Below are 19,106 nucleotides of genomic sequence, written 5' to 3'. Positions count from 1 at the left end.
ATGCCTAAAGAGATATGGATTATTACAGTATGAAAATATTAACTCACAGTCACAAATAATGGTTGTAGTCATTCACCACAGTCTGATAATTCAGAAGGTATATAAAGGAAGCAAAATTAAAAAGACTGTGGTATACCGTGCTAACTTCATTTCAGGGTAGCTCTGCCCCATGAAGGTAGGAAGATTCTGTATGTAAAATGCTCAGCACAGTATGTGACATTTAATATATATTTGGTAAACAGAAGCAGCAGCCAGGGGCTCAAGGTGATAGTGGGGGCAGTGGCATAGTTGTACAAGGTCATAGCAGAAAGCCCATGTGGGAAGTCACGGATATCTCTGGAAAACAGAAGCACCTGCCTAGGTAGAGGAACGATAAGCAGTTTTAGGGATCTGCATGGGCAGTGAGGCGTGTATGTACCTAGGAGGCCGTCTATAATCATCCAGCTCCAAATGTTCTGTATTTAATAGGTCATTACTATACTAGGATTAAAAAAAGGAAAAAGGTAAACTCCTTAGAAGAGCAAATTTTCTTATGTGATTAAACTTTATGGTTTAAATCCTCTGATTAAATTTGGATAATGTTATCACTATCTTAGAGACTACTCTAATGACAAACAGAATCTAGAGGAAAAGCATGATTAGTAAACTGATTTCAAGTGATTTTTAACTTGAATTTTTATTGCCAAATAAATAATAGTGAATCTAAGAAAAATGAACTTATATTATTTTCTACTTCTTACTGGATAAAAGCAGAAACTGCAGTACTACTGAATTACAATTTTGTAGGACATCTCTTCCTTTCTTAATTTCCATCTACTCAACTTTTCCAGAGACCAAAAAAAAAAATTGTTATCAGACTTACAAAAAGCAAAGTCTTGAAAGTATTTCCTATAAACAACAAAATCAACATCTTGGGGCCCAAATTTTCAAATTTCACTGATATTTTGACGAAAAAACCTTTAGATTCTTGTCAGGGACCAAATAAAGACTCAAATTGTAGGTTGCATTCATGGTATAGTCAACTGTGGGTGCATTTAAATTGTAACTGTTACTTCAGTGCCTATACTTTTTAAGGGTTTTATTTTGAAGCTGTGGTCTTCAGAGAATGAGTGACAGACAGCCAGTGTGATTCACTGAGGTAGTGCCTACGCAAAGTGGAGGCCACAGAGCAGTAAATACTGGGGTTGGGCCTTGAATAGTTTCTGACTTCTAGAATATTCTCAGATGAATCACCCAAGCTCCTCACTTAAGTTCATCACGAAGATAATACCTCTTGACTGGCATGTGCCATTTTTGAGAAGAAAAACTTAATATTGTAAGCTGAATATAAAAGGGGAAAATTTAAAGAAGTATGTCTCTATTTTTGAGGAGAACAGCTCTTTTTCAACTTTAATTTTACTGCTTCTTATTTTAGAAAGATTCATTAAAACTGAGCCTTTAGAATGAGGAATAAGTTATGTACCTAATAGCCATTTCCTAGGAGAAAGAATCATCTATTGAATTATATAGACTGGGACAAAGTTATCCAAGTGTTTGCACAGGTAAGCCAACAATTATATGTAGAATTCTAGAAAATGAGTAAACAACAGTAATTATTTGGCCAAAAATAACCAAGGCAGGTCCAGTGCTAAGAATAAAAGGCTATAAACCTACATTAAGCTGTTCTAGCACTGGAGATGATTTTCAAGCTTTAGGGGATCATTTCTCACTTCCAAGGCCTTTAGAACACCACGAAATCCACATTCCTTCTACTCCCATCTCCTCTATTAATGTTTAAAAGTTTATTTCCATGTTTCATTTTTATAGTAAAAGGCCTAGTTCCCACTAAAAAGCAAATATTGCTATAGGCTTAGGGATACCTTCACCCAATTGTCCATAACTGAACATGAGGGAAGGCTTTGGGATTAAGTTTCCGTAACAGGGTAAACAGACCAGTCATGAGGGAACTGGAAGTCAAAAGCAGGAGAAAATAATAGGGCCAGTGAGGGTGGAAAAAGGGCGTGGAACCAGGCAGGGGAAGTCATATATTTTCCCAATTTGCCTGGTCAGTCCTCCCTGGGAGGTCCGGTTTGGGTGCTTGGAATATGCTGAATAAGGTGCCCAATTCACGGAGGGGTGGAAAGAATTCAAATTCAATTTATATAAGTGGTAATAGATTCTTCTGCCTGTTAATGCTTGTTAAACTTAAATCATTTACTTGCTTTGAAGTATAGACTCACTGAGTTAGAAAAAACCTCAGAGATAGTTTAATTTTTTCATTAATACATGGGGATGCTGAGATAAATAGAAGTAAAGAAACACAAACAAGGTCATATAGCTAGTTAGAGAAGTACTAAAACCAGAAACTGATGTTTTATAGGGTACTAAATAATCTGGTCACATCTTCCCTTTCTTGACTTCCTGAGTACTATTCACTCATGTAGATATTATCCTGAAGGTAAAACAGGTAACTGTTCTGTGTACTGAACAGGCTTTTTGTTTCTCACTGCCGGGACATCAGTCAGGTTGTTTCTTTCACTTGGAATCCCTCCTTCCAATCCTTAATGGTTAAAATCCATTCTCCAAGGGCCTAGTCAAATGCTACATTTTTCAAAATGCCTTCCCTGGTTGCTCCCTCTTTATTTCCTGTTATGAACTGAATGTTTATGTCCCTCTCGAATTCTTATGTTGAAGCTCTAACCTTTAGTGTGGCTATATTTGGAGTAGAGAAGTAATTAGGGTTAAATGAGGTCATAAGGGTGAGGCCCTGATCCAACAGGATTAGTGTCCTTAGGCACCAAGAGCTTGCAATCTTTCTCTCTGCATGTATTGAAGAAAGGCCATGTGATATAGTGATAAGGCAGCCACCTGCAAGCCAGAAACAGAGCCTTCACCAAAAACTGAATTGGTTGGAACCTTGATCTTGGGACTTCCAGCCTCCAAAACTGTGAGAAAATAAATTTCTAGTGTTTAAGCCACCCAATCTGTGGTATTTTGTTATGAGCAGACTAAGATACTATCTTATGTAGAACTTTGTTTATAGTTCTCTAACAATTTTTTTTTAATTTCAAAATATTAAGGGGGTACAATGTTTTTGTTACATGGATAGCTGTTGTAATGCTTGAGTCAGGGCTGTAAGTGTGCCCATCACCCAGATAGTGTTCATTATAACTGTTAAGTAGGTTTTTACTCCTCCCCTTCTCCCCTCTAACCTCCCTTCTTGATTTCCCATGACTTTTACTTCTTTCTGTGCCTATGTGTGCCCATCAATTAGTTCCAAACTATTAGAGAGTGCATGTAGTGTTTGTTTTTCCATTCTTGAGATACTTCACTTAGGATAATGGTCTTCAGTTCCATCCAAATTGCTGTAAAAGACATTAATTCATTTTTTATGGATGAGTAGTACTCCATGATATATATACACCCCATTTGGTTAATTCATTCATGAATTGATGGGCACTTGGGTTGATTCCACATCTTTGTAATTGTGAACTGTGGTGCAATAAACATTTGAGTGCAGGTGTCTTTTTGATAAAATGACTTCTTTTCCTTTGGGTAGATACCCAGTAGTAGGATTGCTGAATCAAATGGTAGGTCTACTTTTAGTTCTTTGAGAAATCTCCATACTGTTTTCCATAGATGTTGTACTAATTTGCAGTCCCACCAACAGTGTACAGTGTTCCTTTCTCTGCATCCATGCCAGCATCTCTTGTTATTAGACTTTTTAATAAAAGCCATTCTAACAGGGGTAAAATGATATCTCATTGTGGTTTTAATTTACATCTCCCTGATGATTGGTGACCTTGAGCATTTCTTCATATGTTTGTTGGTCATTTGTCTATCTTCTTTTGAAAAGCTTCTGTTCATGTCTTTTGCCCATTTTTTAAAGGGGTTGTTTGGTTTTTTTCTTGCTGACTTGAGTTCTTTGTAGATTATTCTGGATATTAGCCCTTTGTTGGAAGTATAGTTTGTGAATATTTTTTCTCACTTCTCTAACAATTATTTCAATCAATTTTGTATCACATTTAGGACTGTTTTTGCTCAAAAATGCATTGAAATGTCATATTAGAACCCTTCTCAGGATTATACAAGATAAAACAGCATCTGACAGATTTTAGTTGCCAAACTGATAAAACATAATAACAACAGAGTGTTAATATTCGTATTACAACAAAATTGATCAAGGTACAGAGGGTTTTTTTTTTATATAAGTAAACTCTGTTTTATAAGAACATGTATAAGTTCCTATATTGCTCCTATTCTTGCATGCTCATTACGAGATAATATTTATTAAAATGCCAACAATTTATTAGGTTTTAAAAACTAAATACTAAACTAATAATAAAGTAAAAAATAATTTTTAAAGTTTGTGTATATATAATCACTCTCCTAATAGTCTTTGAGGGCAAAGAGTATGTCTTGCACATCTTGACATCAACTCAAATGTCTGGTTAAAAAATCTTAAATACAGGTATTGGATGTACACAGAATGCTTGTTAATTACATATTAATATGTAAATTACATAATTTAAAGTTTAATTACATACTTTCCAGGAGTTTCCTTCTAGGACTACAGTTCTAATTCTATTAGTTGGAAATGCTACCCAAGAGTATAATAAAAACCGTTAATTTCTCACAGTCATTCCAGATGGTTCTCTGACTTCTTGGTAATCTCCTGCCATCAATATTGAAACACTCCTATGACTGAGGATTGCCCCTGCTTTCATTTCCCCAACACGTAAGCCTCCCTCTGAAAGTGGTCTCTTTATCTTCATGTCTCTCATGTCATGTAAAAATCTATCACTGACAAACAGGGACAACTGCAAAGCTGCAGAAATTAAAAGCAGACCTCCTGAGTTAGGTACAAAATGTTTGCACTGTGCACATAAAGGGAATTTGCTGAGTCACTGAGTCAAGTATTTATAGCACCACATAATTTATTTTCTGCTGTAATAATTTCTTCTGTAATTCAGCAGCTCCTCCACAAATCCCCATCAAATCTATGACTTCTCAAAAATGCTAACAATGCTGACTAATACTGAGGAAACAGTGCTACCTAAGCAAAATCAAACTAGAAGAATACTCCGTTTACAAAGTTCTTTTTAGGGACAAGTAGTTAATAAAACCTTTGCTTTTGCTATTCACAAAGAGAGTCATGAGTTTTGCATTTTCCATTCTTTTCTCAATTATGTTATCAGACTGTACCTCACCAAAAGTTTTCTAATTCCTATCCTAAGGCTAGAAAGTCTTGCCCTAAATGAAAACATTAAGGTATACTGAAAACCAACATAATCAAGTAAGCCCTGTGACTTCCCAGAGCAGGAGACCAGAACTCTCAAGGGGCCTCACGAAGGTGGAGGATGTTGACATGAGTCAACAGGGGCTTTGCCATTTATCAGCTGTGGGACCTTGACTAAGTTCTGTGAGCACAGGGACTGTATCTTTTTCATTCTTCAGTGTGTATCCAGTGACTGATGAATCAGACAGTCAATCAGTAGTTGAATTCATGTCCTGTTTTTCACTTACCAAATATTCATTGTGTACTTAATAGACATCAGGTATTATGCTAAATGCAATATATGCCATCTCATTTCATCCTTAGTTATCTCCATTTGAGAGAAGAAAAATAAAAGTTCATACAGTTAAACATTTGTTTAAGGGCTCAGGATGAGCCAAGATTGAAATCCAGATCTTTCAGGCTCCCAAGTTTAGGCCTTTTCCCTATTATAACATATGAGAATTCACAACCAGAAGCTAAAACCTAGAGGTTGTAAAGTGGGTATCCCATTCGCTGCATCTGGCTGCAGATGTGTTTTGTTTTGGCTGTCTAGGGTTTTTAAAACATGAAACCAACATTAAAAATAAAAAGATTTGAGGAGAGAGGGTGCAAGACAAGTAGAGACATCAGTTGCCAGATAGTCCTAAAAAGAAGAAAAAATTTCAAGTGAAAAAGCATAGCCCAGGTGAAATACTGAGGGAAAGGTTCCAGAAATCCCCCTTACCAGGGAGCTCATGGGAAGAAGTTGTGGAGCAGATCAAGAAGGAACAAGATTTTGGTGAAGACTGACCCCAAGGGATTTGGAGTCTGGTGGAAAGGGTAGGTGGGAGTGTTTACTTTTCCTCCCCTCATGCCTTTGGCAGTCTGCCAGCTCCTGATCTGTTGGAGAGCCCTTCTACCCTGATGAATCTAGGCCCTGTTGCCATCAGTGACCTGAGGGCTTCTTGGGAGTGGAGCACTGGCCTACAGGCCCACACAGGGTCACTTCCCCTCACCATAGACCTGAGCTGAGACTGCAGGCACCAAATTGTTTGTATACATGCTAGGTACCTCTATTCTTCCAGGCAACTCACAGTCCCTTCAGTTTCCTTGTCACTGGATCCTACGCGTACGTTCCCTAGCACGGGCTTGGACTGTGATGTCCACAAAGTACAGGGAGACACGAGAGCGTGACAGTATTTCCAGAGTTCTGATCTGTAGGATGGGCTGCCCCAAGGGGACTGGGAAGTGCCAGGAGTGCTTTTTAGGACAGAGGAAGGTGGAATGTGTACTCTCCTGCACCCAAGAGCCCCTGGCTCATGATCCAAAGTTGTCTGCACCCCTCTCAGTGGAGATGTGGGTGCAGAGAGGAGTCTGTAGGGTAGGAGAGTGTCCCCACCCCAAAGCAGAAGCAGCACTGGAGCCTGGGAAGGGACATGGAGACAGGGACCTCCCTTCCTGCAACCAGCCAGTGCTGCAGACATAGCTGCCTCTGCTCCCAAGCACGAGCTTTTGGCGCGGGTGTGCTGCGGGATGGCCAGTTCTAGGCTTGCAGTGGTGGGGAGGTAGTACTCTACTCCCCCAATAGTACTCTACTTAGCATGCCCAGTTTTGTATGGAGGGTACGGCTCATTTCCTTCCCTTCAGGGTCAGGCAGCATTTTTGCAACTGTCTCGACCAGGGAATCTCAGCCCTTGGGTCTCGGCATCACTGAATCCACAGCCAATGCTCCCCAGCATCTACTCAGATTGCAGCATCCTTGGGGGATCAGTGGGTTCCAGGGGAACTGTGGGTCTCCTGGAGCTTGGGCATTCAGAGTGGGCTGCTTCCAGCTGAGAAGACAGAACAGCACACCAGAGGGCCCCTTTGCACAAAGGAGATCAGGGCACCAGCTCCCCCCTATTTGGGGCCTTCTCTTCCTCCTCCCATCTTCCATTCCCAGCTGCCAGGCAGCCACAGCTGTTTCCACTCAGGACCAGCAAGGGTTCCACAGGGGATGATCAAGCCAGGGCACTTGGGAGTGGCGGCCCTGCCTCTGACAGAGCACCTATTACGTCCGGGTTTCCACAGAGCTTGGGGCTCACTCCTTTCCCTCTAAAAAGCCAAAATTAACTCAAGATGGCTTAAAGACTTAAAAGTAAGACCTGACATCATAAAAATTCTAGAAGAAAACTCAGGAAAAACTCTTCTGGACACTGGCATAGGCAAAGAATTTATGACTAAGACCCTAAAAGCAAATACAACAAAAACAAAAATAAATAAAGGGGACTTAATTAAACTAAAAAGTTTCTGAAGTTTCTGCACAGCAAAAGAAATAATCAACAAAGTAGACAACCTATAGGACAAAATATGTGCAAACTGTACATTTGAAAAAGGACTAATATTCAGACTCCATAAGGAACTCAAAGAAATCAGCAAAAAACAACCCCATTAAAAAGTGGACAAAAGACATGACAGACATTTTTCAAAAGAAGATATCCAGATACCAACAAATATGTGAAAAAATCCTCAACATCACTAATCATCAGGGAAATGCAAATTAAAACCACAATGAGATATCTCCTTACCCCTGTCATAATGGTCATTATTAAAAAGTAAAAAAAACCAATAGATGTTGGTGCAGATGCGATGAAAAGGGAACATTTATACACGGTGGTGGGAATATAAATTAGCACAACCTCTATGGAAAACAATAGGGAGAGTCCTCATAGAACTAAAAGTAGATCTACCATTCCAGCAATCCCACTACTGGGTATTTACCCAAAGGAAAATAAATCATTATATCAAAATATGTATGTTTTATCACAGCACAATTCACAATTGCAAAGATATGAAATCAACCTAAGTGCCTATCAACTCAGCCATAAAAAAGAATGAAATGATGTCTTTTGGAGCAACTCGAATAGAACTGGAGGCCATTATCCTAAGTGAAGTATCTTAGGAACAGAAAAACAAATACTGTGTGTACTCACTTGTAAGTGGGAGCTAAATGATGGGTATACATGGTTATACAGAGTGGAATAATGGACTTTGGAAACTCAGAAGGAATGAGGGATGAAAAATTACCTATTTGGTACAATGTACACTATTTGGGTGACAGATACACTAACAGCCCTGAATTCACCCTTATACAATTCATTCATGTAACAAAAAACCACTCCTACTCCATCAATCTATTGAAATAAAAAAAGGGATTTTACATAACATCTAAATGTCAAGCTTCTTTTGAAAAATTGAAAGATGTGGTAGCAATGTTCCTGCATTCCTGCATAGTAACAACTGCTGCAGCTCAGCAATGGCTGCCCCTTAGATGGGGTATGTGCTCTTCTTTCGGCCTCCTTAACTCATTTGCATTACTTGTTTGGTCTCATTAGGCATTTGGTTTGTAACTCTTGCTTGCTTACCTGTCAATGTGGATCTTTCCCTAAGTACCCTCGTCAATATTTGTCTGTTATGCTAGCCTACTAAGTGGATTCCGTTGCTCTAACCTTTCAGTCCTCCCGAGCATCTTCTACACCACTGTTAAGTTTCTGAAACATAATTACATCACTGCCCTTCTCAAGAATATGGTTTTGTATACTCCTTAGTGACTACAGAATAATATTAGTTTAAACTCCTTACCATAACATTCTAGGCATTCTGTGATTTGATTCCAAATTACCTTTCCTGGCATATTTTCCACATCTAATGGCTACGTGTATTGAAGCTACCCTAAAAGGAAGTGTCAAGTGGCCTGGACAAAATTCTGCCCTTTTCGACATTTTTATCAATCGCTTGGATCACAAGTAGTGTGATTTTCAAATGTAAGTAGAAAGAATAGGAAATACCTATAATTTATTTATAGCCATCCTCAGAGATGCATGCCTTAATCCTTTTACCGTCTACAGAAGCCTTTGGCAAGTGCTTACCATGGAAAACAAAAAGATCTGGGTTCAATGTTGGTTTTAAGATTACACACAATCATAAACATAGAGACACTAATGCTCCTTTGTCTTTTTACAACATAGTAAGCATTCCTAAAACATTTTTGGATATCGAATCTCATTTTTTCAAGTCCAAGAAGAAAAACAGGATGACAGATAAAAGATTTAAATGAATTGGAGCAATGATTAAATAAAGTAAGATCTGCATTTGGACAGAAAGCTCTCTCTGCACAGTACTGGCAGCTAAGGATAAATTATACTATAACCATGAACATTTTTCAGAGCACCAAAGATGTCTTTAGCACTCTGCAGGGGGCTGAGATGGTAATTCTAAAAGGTACTATGACATACAAGGTTTAAAACACTGGGATGAAGCCAATGAAACTGAGAACATAGCTATTTTAGGAAGAATAACTGTTAATTGTTACACAGCATCCATCTCCCATAACTACAGAAAGAGTTATGCTGTAAAAATTTAACATTTATTAATTCCAAATAAGGTGATATTGTCCAGATAATTTTTTTACTCAATCCTTCTAGAGGATTCAAATTCCACTCCTGTTGGACCGATTTCTCATGATAACACTTTGGCATGGGGCACACGCCCAGATGTCAGCTGCAATGCACTTCCCAGAAGTCAAGTCAACTTCAGTTAACTTTCTTGGACGGGAAAGAGAACAGATTTTAGGTTTGGCCAAGTATAGTCTCTACAACTGTCTCTACCTCCCCACCTCCCCTTGCAAATGAACTTATTTTTGTAAGAAAAACAATAAAGCAAAAATGTGTCATGTTTCCACAGTTTTCCTGGTAACATCACAGATCTTTAAAACATAACAAGTCACATTATCAAACATGTAATTGGGAAATCAATTATTTAGTAAATAGACAAAAATTCCAGACCAACACAAATGTTTCCTTAACTTGAGAGATAGCAAGTGGCAAAATGTAAATGGCAGCCAGAAAACATTTAAGTACTCTAGGGCTTGCTTGAGTGAAAACAAAATTTTTCATTATTTTTTAACCTTAAGAATTTTGAATTAGTAATTTTGTTGTTAATCTATAGAAAATTTCCTCAAAAATTCACAGGCATCAGGATGAATAAAGCCAGTAAAATTTTGATTATAATCATGAGGAAGAAGAACTGTTAATGGTGACACAATATCCTAATCACAGAAGGTATACAATTATATAACTTCAGCAGATATTAGTATTTGTAATATGTAATTTAGTATTGAACCATCGACTAGCATATTATAGTTTTGTTTTTGTGAAACTTCTAATACAGTGTTTGAAATATCTTCTCTTGCATTAATCGATATCTCTTTTAAGCCATACTTCATTGCAAAGTTAATAAAATATTGTTTAATTCACATTGGTTTCCTTGCCCAAGTACCTACAATAGCTCCCTACTGATCATATCTGGACTTCATAACCCAGCATCAAAGATCTACATAATGATAGCAATATTAAACTAACACTTCCATAGCACTTACTATGTACCACTTTCTATTATCTATTGTTGTGTAAAAATAACAGCCAAAACATAGTGGCTCAAAAAGAACCACTTCATTATCTGATGGTTAAGAGAATGGGTTCTGAATTCAGATTACCTCTTAAGGTTACAATTGTGAGGATTAAATGGCATGGTATATGTAAAGTCCTTAACATAGTGTCTTTTACTCAGGAAGTGCTCAATCAATGCTAGATAGTATTATTATTACCGCATTTTATGAGTTCTTTTTCCCCAACTCACTTATAATAAATCATAAGTTCCTCAAAGACAGAGGTTAGATCTTCTCTGTTCCTCATTTAGACAACCAAAGGGTTCTGAACACAAAGAACTAATCAATATTTTTTTATTTGAATCAACAAGTAAGATGAATTTTAAAAGTGTCCCTCATTTTTCATTAACCTTTTCATTAACTTGTTTAGAATTCTAAACTTACAGGCCTGAACAACAGGGCACTAAATTATTTTTTGGAGACTAAAATTCCAAAGTCCTCCCACCCTCAGCCTGAGAGTGCTGTCTTCACCATCAGTGTCTACTGGTGAAGTATGTCATTGACCTATATTAAACATCAGCATTTACACAAAAGTGAATGGCAGACTATTAGGGGTTTTTTTTTTTTTTCATTCCACACAGATGTGTTTTATTAAAAATGGAAAAATAAAAACCCTTTAATCAGAAAGTCCGAATAGATTCAATACTAACTCAAGCTCTTAAAAATCTTTTGGGAAAGCCAACAGGGGACATCACGGAAAAGCAGGCAGCTGCTGACAATTCTTTGGTGGAAAAGTAAGTTGCATACTTTTATGAGCTGCCCAAATGATTATCAAGCCCAAGTTTTGTTTTTCAAAAATAGGTTTCGACATATCCCAAAGAAACCATAGATACCCTCTAACAATACAAAAATTTAACAATGAAATTTAAGTATGTAGCAAAAGTCAAATATGATAATACACATGAATAATTTATAAAATAAGCCTTTCAGTCATAGAAGGAGACCTCACTGATGGATAACATATATAAAATGAAGGCTAATAGCAAATGGAACAACTTAAACATTTTCCCAATGACTGAGCCACAAAAAAAAAGCTTAGGAAAACTACTAACAGGTAGGTTTTCCTTTTTCCTAGCCAATTCAGTTCTACTTGGATAAACCTGGTTATCCATCAATACATATACAAAGTAGAGTAATTTTTTCTACTCAATTACCACCATTTTTTCCCTTTCACTTCTTCCCTAATTTTCTCTAGCAACATTTTTCCTTTGGTTTGACCACTTGACGTCAGAAGGTTTAGAACCTAAAATGAGTATCAACTCTTATTGGAATAGCACTTGGGAAATGCAATCCTAGAAAAGGCAAATTTTTAACGGAGGTGGCTTGACAAAGTGAAGCATCCATTCTCAATGTGATGATGTCTCTCCCGTGTTCGTCCCTAGGTTAATGGCTCCTCTTGGCTATATCACATGACCCAGCATGATACTGGAATGCTCCTTGGTGAGGTACTGCTGAGCCATGTGCACAAATACCCACTCATTTAAGCTTTTAATAAATACAAAACATCATTTTAAACCATTTCATTAGAATAAATAAAAAATATTGCATTTCTAGTGGCCTGCTTTGCTTCTTGAGCTGGCTTGGAATGCTCTTCATGACAAAGAAGACACAACAGTTAATTAGTGGCTACTCCAAGCTCTTTAGACTTCAGCATTTCCCGCTCTTCGAGCCTCAGCAATTTTTTTGCAGCAATAATGGCATTCTTCATTAGCATCGCCACTGTCATGGGACCAACACCCCCAGGAACTGGAGGGATGTTCCCGGCTTTTTTTCTGACTCCTTCAAAATCCACATCTCCAACCAACTTGGGTTTAGCAGTTAGGGATCCTGAACTCTATTTATTCCCACATCAATCATTGTTGCTCCCTCTTTGATCATATCTGCTGTGATCAGATTTGGAATGCCTGCAGCAGATACTACAATATCTGCAAGAATTGTATGTTTCTTCAACTGCTCTTTGGGAGTATATCGGTGATATATTGTAACAGTGGCATCGCCTCCAGGACGTTCATGTGCCCCATCAGTGTGTAGTAACATTGCAATGGGCATTCCAACATTTTTAGACCTTCCAGCCACAACCACATTTTTCCCTAGGGTTGGAATACCAGTTCGCTTAATTATTTCCCACACACCCCACGGGGTAGCTGGTAACATGGAATACTGGTCCAGACACATTCACCCTACATTAATTACATGACAGCCATCAACATCCTTGTCTGGAGAAACAGCATTGCAGATCTTTCTCTCATCAATGTGCTCTGGAAGAGGCAGCTGAACAAGGAGGCCATCCACATTGTTATCATTATTCAATTTATTGATTAAATTCAACAATTCTGCCTCTGAAATTGAAGCTGGTTTCACAATTGTCTCACTGTTGATTCCCACATCTACAGCGGCTCTGGTTTTGTTGAGGACATAAGAGTGACTTGCAGGATTCTCTCCCACCAGAATCACGCTTAGGTAGGGTCGTTTATTGCCAGAGGCCACCCACTCTTCCACCTCCTGCCGTACTTCCTGCTTGATCTGCTGGGCCAGTTTCCTTACAGAAATGACAACAGCTTCGTTTCATCTCAAGTTAACAGGCCTGGCACTAACCGGCTCGAAGTGGGCTGCAGTCAAAGCCTTGGTGACCACAGTGCATTCCAGACTATTTGGGTTTTTAAACCCTTAAACACTTCTGAGTCTAACAACCGTGGTACAGTTAAGACACTGATGTCCAGGCCTCAGCCCCAGAGATCTTGGTTTCAACTGCCCTTCCATGGGGCCTTTGCATCTATTGTCTTTAAAAACCTTCCAGGTGATTCTAATGTGCGGTGTACTTTCTCCTTATTCCAAGGTTGCAAATTTCACTTTTCTTGGAGCACAATGGAAGAGAAATCAAGCATTTGTCTCAGAGCTGTGGTTGCATAAAATGTTAATACCTCTGTTCACCAGAAGCCTGGCTCGGAAGGGTTCCTATCTGCTTAAACCCCATGGGAGGCCTTGCAGTTTGTGTCCAGTTTCTGACTTCCCACTTACACTCTTCCATGTGTTTTCTAGGCTAAATCAAGAATTAGCCACTTTTCTCCAATTGTTCAAGGTAATATTCTGGGGAAGGAAAATTTCACTAAATTACATATTCAATCATGTAAACACATTGTGAACATTTTGTGGAAATACCCTAAGGCAGTAAATCCATAAGCCAAAGCTTTTTGGGACATAGACATTCAAACAGTGTAATTACTTCCCATTATTGAACATACTTCTGAGTGGCTCATGAACTTTTAATTGTATTATTTCAAATTTTTAACATATTCTTTAAATAATTTATAATCTATATTGCATAGTATTTTCTTTCAACCCTCACGTCCATGAATAAAACTCTAAGCTAGGTCTATATACTTAACAATCTTTTTTTATTTTCTTCACATTTTATAACAGATGGGACAGTGGGTAGAAATAGCAGAGGTCTTACTGGTTCTGAGGAAAATCACAGTGGACATTAAAGCTTGTTAGTTTCTTTTTCAATGTGGTGGGGCATAAACATTTTATATTATGTTCTATACATGGTGATAGCAAAGTAAGAGGTATACTTTTGGAAGAAATCCACTTTTTTCTAAAAAAATGAAATTTTCATCTTTTAAGTTATTCTGTTGTAAAATTATCTATCTATCTATCTATCTATCTATCTATCTATTTAGGGTTTTCTTCTGTCACCCAGGCTACAGTGCAGTGGTGTTATCATAGCTCACTGCAGCATTAAACCCCTAGGCTCAAGTGTTCCTCCTGCCTCACCCTCCTGAGTAGCTGGGACTAAGGTGTGTTCTACCACAGCTGGCTAATTTTTAAATTTTTTGTAGAGATGGGGTCTCACTATGTTACCTAGGCTGGTTTCGAACTCCTGGCCTCAAGTAATCCTCCCCCTCAGCCTCCCAGAGTGCTAGAATTACAGGTATGAGCCACTGCACCCAGACCAAAATTTTATTTTTAAATGTGTATATCAGGAATTATTTGACTGCCCTGGAACCCTCCAGCAATAGGATCCAGGATGTCAGGTGAACTAAGGATGAGGCACAATCAGAAATAAATCAGGCTCATACAGGACATCTTCTGCAGCTTTGCCCCCTATTTTCCAGCATGACTTTCTGGCAGATGGGATGTCTCCTCCCTTCAGTGCTACCTTTGCGCTCACCTCTTATTATCTCAGAATTAGGGAGGGAAGGGTATCGTTCCTTTTGTCAAACATAGGGTCCCTTTGTCTGTCTATTGGAGGTGTCACCATCATCTAAAAAAGAAAATGTACTTGGAGAGGCCAAAAGAATAAATGAAGTTTCATGCAACTAAAGAATAAATTAGAGTCTGGCTTTAGTCATAATAATGTTTCCTTTCTCATTGTTTTCTTGCAAAATAAAAGATCAGTTGGTTTTTAGTAGCATTACATAATCTACTAAAAGACTTCAAATAAGCAACTTTCTTTAATCTTTTATTCCAAAGTAGGAATTCTGCAACTTCACTTGATCTCCTCCATGTATTTCTCTTGTGCTGTTTCACTCTTTAGCTTTCCTTCCTTTTGTCATTCCATAGATTTCTCCAAGTTTCTGACCTCTATTCTTTTTTCTCTTCTCCCAACAGGGTTTAGTAGTTATCTCTCTGCACAAACCTCACAAATTTATATTTTTAACTGGACCTATCTTTCAAGTTAAAATTCTATAATTCTCATTGTTTTCTGGATAGATCCACGCAGAAGTCCAAGCTACAAACTGACAGCTTGTAGTTCTTTTGTGTTTAGTTTTATTATTAATAATTAGGAATTTTTTTAAAAGGTGGATTTCCGTCATCTTTTGAAAAGCAGAAGATCTGGCAACACTGCATGTGTATTTTTTGCCTGACAATGAATAAATGGAAGTAAATGGCAGGTGTTCCTTTAACATGGAGCAAGCATTCTCTAGCATTCTCTAGTTCTGTACAATTTCTACTTCAATCATTTAGATCACTTTTCTGACTTCTTAAAGCATTTGAGTTTGTAAGCTTGTTGAGAGGGATATGAAGAATAGATAGCAGACCTGACTAGACCTTTTAGATTCTTTCTACCCCAAAGTGTCAAATGTTTACAGATAGCCCACTTTTGAACATATGTTTGTTATTGTACCTTTGGGGAGTTAGTCAGATATTTTGTTTGTTTTCAGTTCAAGTAATCAACAAATGACCTTTTAGTAGAAAGTGTACAGCCTGATAAGTATAGTGGTATATGTGTGTGGTGGGGGGAGGGGTGAGGAGAGGTAGGAAGAGTTGTTTTTATGGAGCAACTGGAGGGTATCCCAAAATTCTCTTGACCCAAGAGCAATATACAAATTGTGTTCTCCATTCTTTTACAACTCCACCTCACCCATTATTAATCTGTCATTACCATGAAAACTCAGCATAGAGCTTATAAGAACTAACTGGACAGTTGGTTTGAGTGCTGATTCTTATGCCAGACAAATAATAATGTCTACCTAAATGATTTCTGATTGGCTTTTACCATATTCTTAGCACTCTGTGGGGAGTTGTGCTGAGCTTGACAAGAGGAAGAAGAGGAGCATAAGTTGTAATAACAACAACAAAAAATCAACAGCAGTCATTAACATTTATTGAAGGCTTGTTATGTGCTGGGCAGTAAGCACTTTACATGTACTATCACATTTAATCCTCATTAACAACCCTATAAGGCAGATTCTATTTATCACCCTTATTTATAGTTAAAGACACTATGGTATAGAGTTGTAAAACAACATGCCAAATGTCACAGAGCTATTAAGTCCCAGGCAGTCTGACTCCACTGTCCACCCAGTAGATGGTAAGCTTTGTGAAGGCAGAAGGAAGTAGTGGTTAAAGGGATGGGTCCTGGAATTAGAAAAAACTGGAGTGTGAAGTCTATTACTGCTTTTTTTTTTTTTTTGAGACAGAGTCTCACTGTGTTGCCTGGGCTAGAGTGCCGTGGCGTCATCCTAGCTCACAGCAACCTCAAACTCCTGGGCTCAAGCAATCCTTCTGCCTCAGCCTCCTTAGTAGCTGGGACTACAGGCACGCGCCACCATGCCCGGCTAATTTTTTTTTCTATATATTTTTAGTTGTCCCACTAATTTCTTTCTATTTTTAGTAGAGATGGGGTCTCGCTCTTGCTCAGGCTAGTCTCGAACTCCTGAGCTCAAACGATCCGCCCGCCTCGGCCTCCCAGAGTGCTAGGATTACAGGCGTGAGCCACTGCGCCCGGCCTCTATTACTGTTTTCAAAGAACATCTTTTGGCTTTGTTGATCCTCTGTATTGTATTTTTATTTTCTCATTTCATTAATTTCCTTCATTCATTATTAAGCACTGATTATGTACCAGACACAACCTAGGAGATGGGGATACAGCAGTGAACAAATGAAAATTTCTTGCCTTCATGGTGCCTAGATTCTAGCAGCAAGACACACAGAATAAATAAAATAAATAAGGTAATGCATGTGATGCACATACATACAGTAGCAGGGAAGGCAGAGTGACAGTCCTGGAAAGCAATGCATGAAATTTTAAATAGTGTTATCAGGATAGGTCTCGCTGAGAAAGTGACATTTATTCAAAAACATAAGAGAACTGAGAGACAAAATCATGGAGTTAATTTAGTAAGTGCCTCTGAGTAAAATCAGAAGCAACTGGAAGGTTCCGAGCAGAGGAAAGACATGATTTGACTTAGGTTTCTAAACGGTAACTCTGGCAGCTGTGTTGATAATAGAATGCAACCGGGCAAAGGTGAAAGCAGGGAGACCATTAAGAAGGTAATAATCCAGTTAAGAAAGTTGTGATTTAGAAATTGTTTCTTTAATTAACAAATACAGTATGTTTACAAATTTCTATTTCCTCATCCAGTACCAAATAGGCTCTGGGTTCCAGATATTGCTAGATGTTTTTAGGTTAGCAACAATTTTTGCTAGCACCAACATACTACCTTAGATTCCTACTTCCTTCTCATTTTTCACCCTTAAAGATTTCTTTTACTTTCTTGTGCTTAGTTATGCATTTAATAAAATATTTGTATTTTATGGTACATTTTTAGTGTTTTACTGCTGGTGGTGGTGACTGCAGGGAGGGGTGTTCGAGAATGTCCAGTATGCTATATTCCCAAAGTGGAAGTTTTTAGGTTTGAATTCTGCCTTTTCCTATTTACTAGTTGTATAACCTTGGCAGGTTATTTAAATTTCTCTAGATGCTATTTCTTCAAATGTAAAATGGAGATGATAATCTAGATCATAAGGTTATTGCTAAGATCATGAGCTAATGCATATAAACTGTTTAGACACAATGTGTGGCACACAGGAAATGCTTAATATATGTTAACGATCACTATCCATCATCATCATCTCCATCCTTGCAGTATCATACATAGCAGGTACTCAACAAATGACTGCTGAAGTGATCTGTTGAAATGACTTACAAATGGCAATGTACTTAGTGGGGAAGATGTGCAGCTGGTTTGTCTCTAAGTGTAGCTCATGACCAGAACCAACTGCATAAAAATGTTGTAAGAAGAAATCTTGCTACCTACCTCCTTTAAAAAAGTGAATGGGTTAGTCTCCTTAATCACTGGTACACTCCTCCTGAAATAACGAATAGTAAGCAAAATAGAGTGTCTGAGGGAGACACTCAGAGACTTTGTTGAAATAAATTTTTCTACCAAGGTGGTTAAAGTAATTTTATAAGTCATTTATAAGTAACCGTGTCCCTTCAAATCCTATTTGTGCTACTGGTTTATTTAAACCTTTTAAAAAGTAATAGGAACGTAGAAGTAAAATCCTTGTTTATACAACAACATTCAGATGCCTTAACATGGTTCTTCATAGTCCAGTGACAGACTACCTTTTCCTCCTGCCTCCACCTCTAGTCGCAATTCCATGTAAGTAATTCACGGGGTTTTCTCTCTCTGTAAAATTTATGTCTTCTCACTTTTCACTCACTCTTTACCTCATCCTCACCTGTGAGACAAATGCCCATTTATCTTTCCTGGACACAGATGTCACAATTTCTTTGGGGTGTTCCTTGGTTCACCAGGAATTAATGTATTCTTGTAGTACTTAGATTATATCTGTTTCAGAACACATATGCTATTATTTATTTTACTAATCTATCTTTTCTCTAAGGGTGTGTATTCCTCAAGGGCAGAACTTTGACTTGTTCTCTTTGTATTTCTAACACTTGGGACATGGTAGTACAGGAGTTCAATGGCGATTGGACTGAACTCTCCTAAATTTCTTTTGGAATAAAGAACAAGTCTTAGTAGTCTGCCTCATTTTCCGAAGAATGAACAAAAGAACCCAAACCTTTGACTATCGTATGGAAACAGCTGAAAAGTTCAGAAAAATACTCCACAAAAGTAAAAATAATAAAAA

General features: G+C 38.0%; 1 protein-coding gene and 1 pseudogene across 1 annotated transcript in view; both read right to left on the bottom strand.

Annotated features, from left to right (window-relative positions):
* Window positions 1-19,106, bottom strand: part of SBF2 (SET binding factor 2) — a 518,495-nt gene that overhangs the window by 132,411 nt on the left and 366,978 nt on the right. The window lies entirely within an intron of this gene.
* LOC105818431 lies at window positions 12,236-13,286 on the bottom strand (annotated as a pseudogene).

This window comes from Propithecus coquereli, unplaced genomic scaffold (assembly GCF_000956105.1).
Source record: "Propithecus coquereli isolate 6110/MARCELLA unplaced genomic scaffold, Pcoq_1.0 Scaffold44, whole genome shotgun sequence".
In the NCBI taxonomy this organism is placed as follows: Eukaryota; Metazoa; Chordata; class Mammalia; order Primates; family Indriidae; genus Propithecus; species Propithecus coquereli.
Note: the sequence above shows the minus strand (reverse complement) of the source record. Positions and strands in the feature narration are given on the sequence as shown.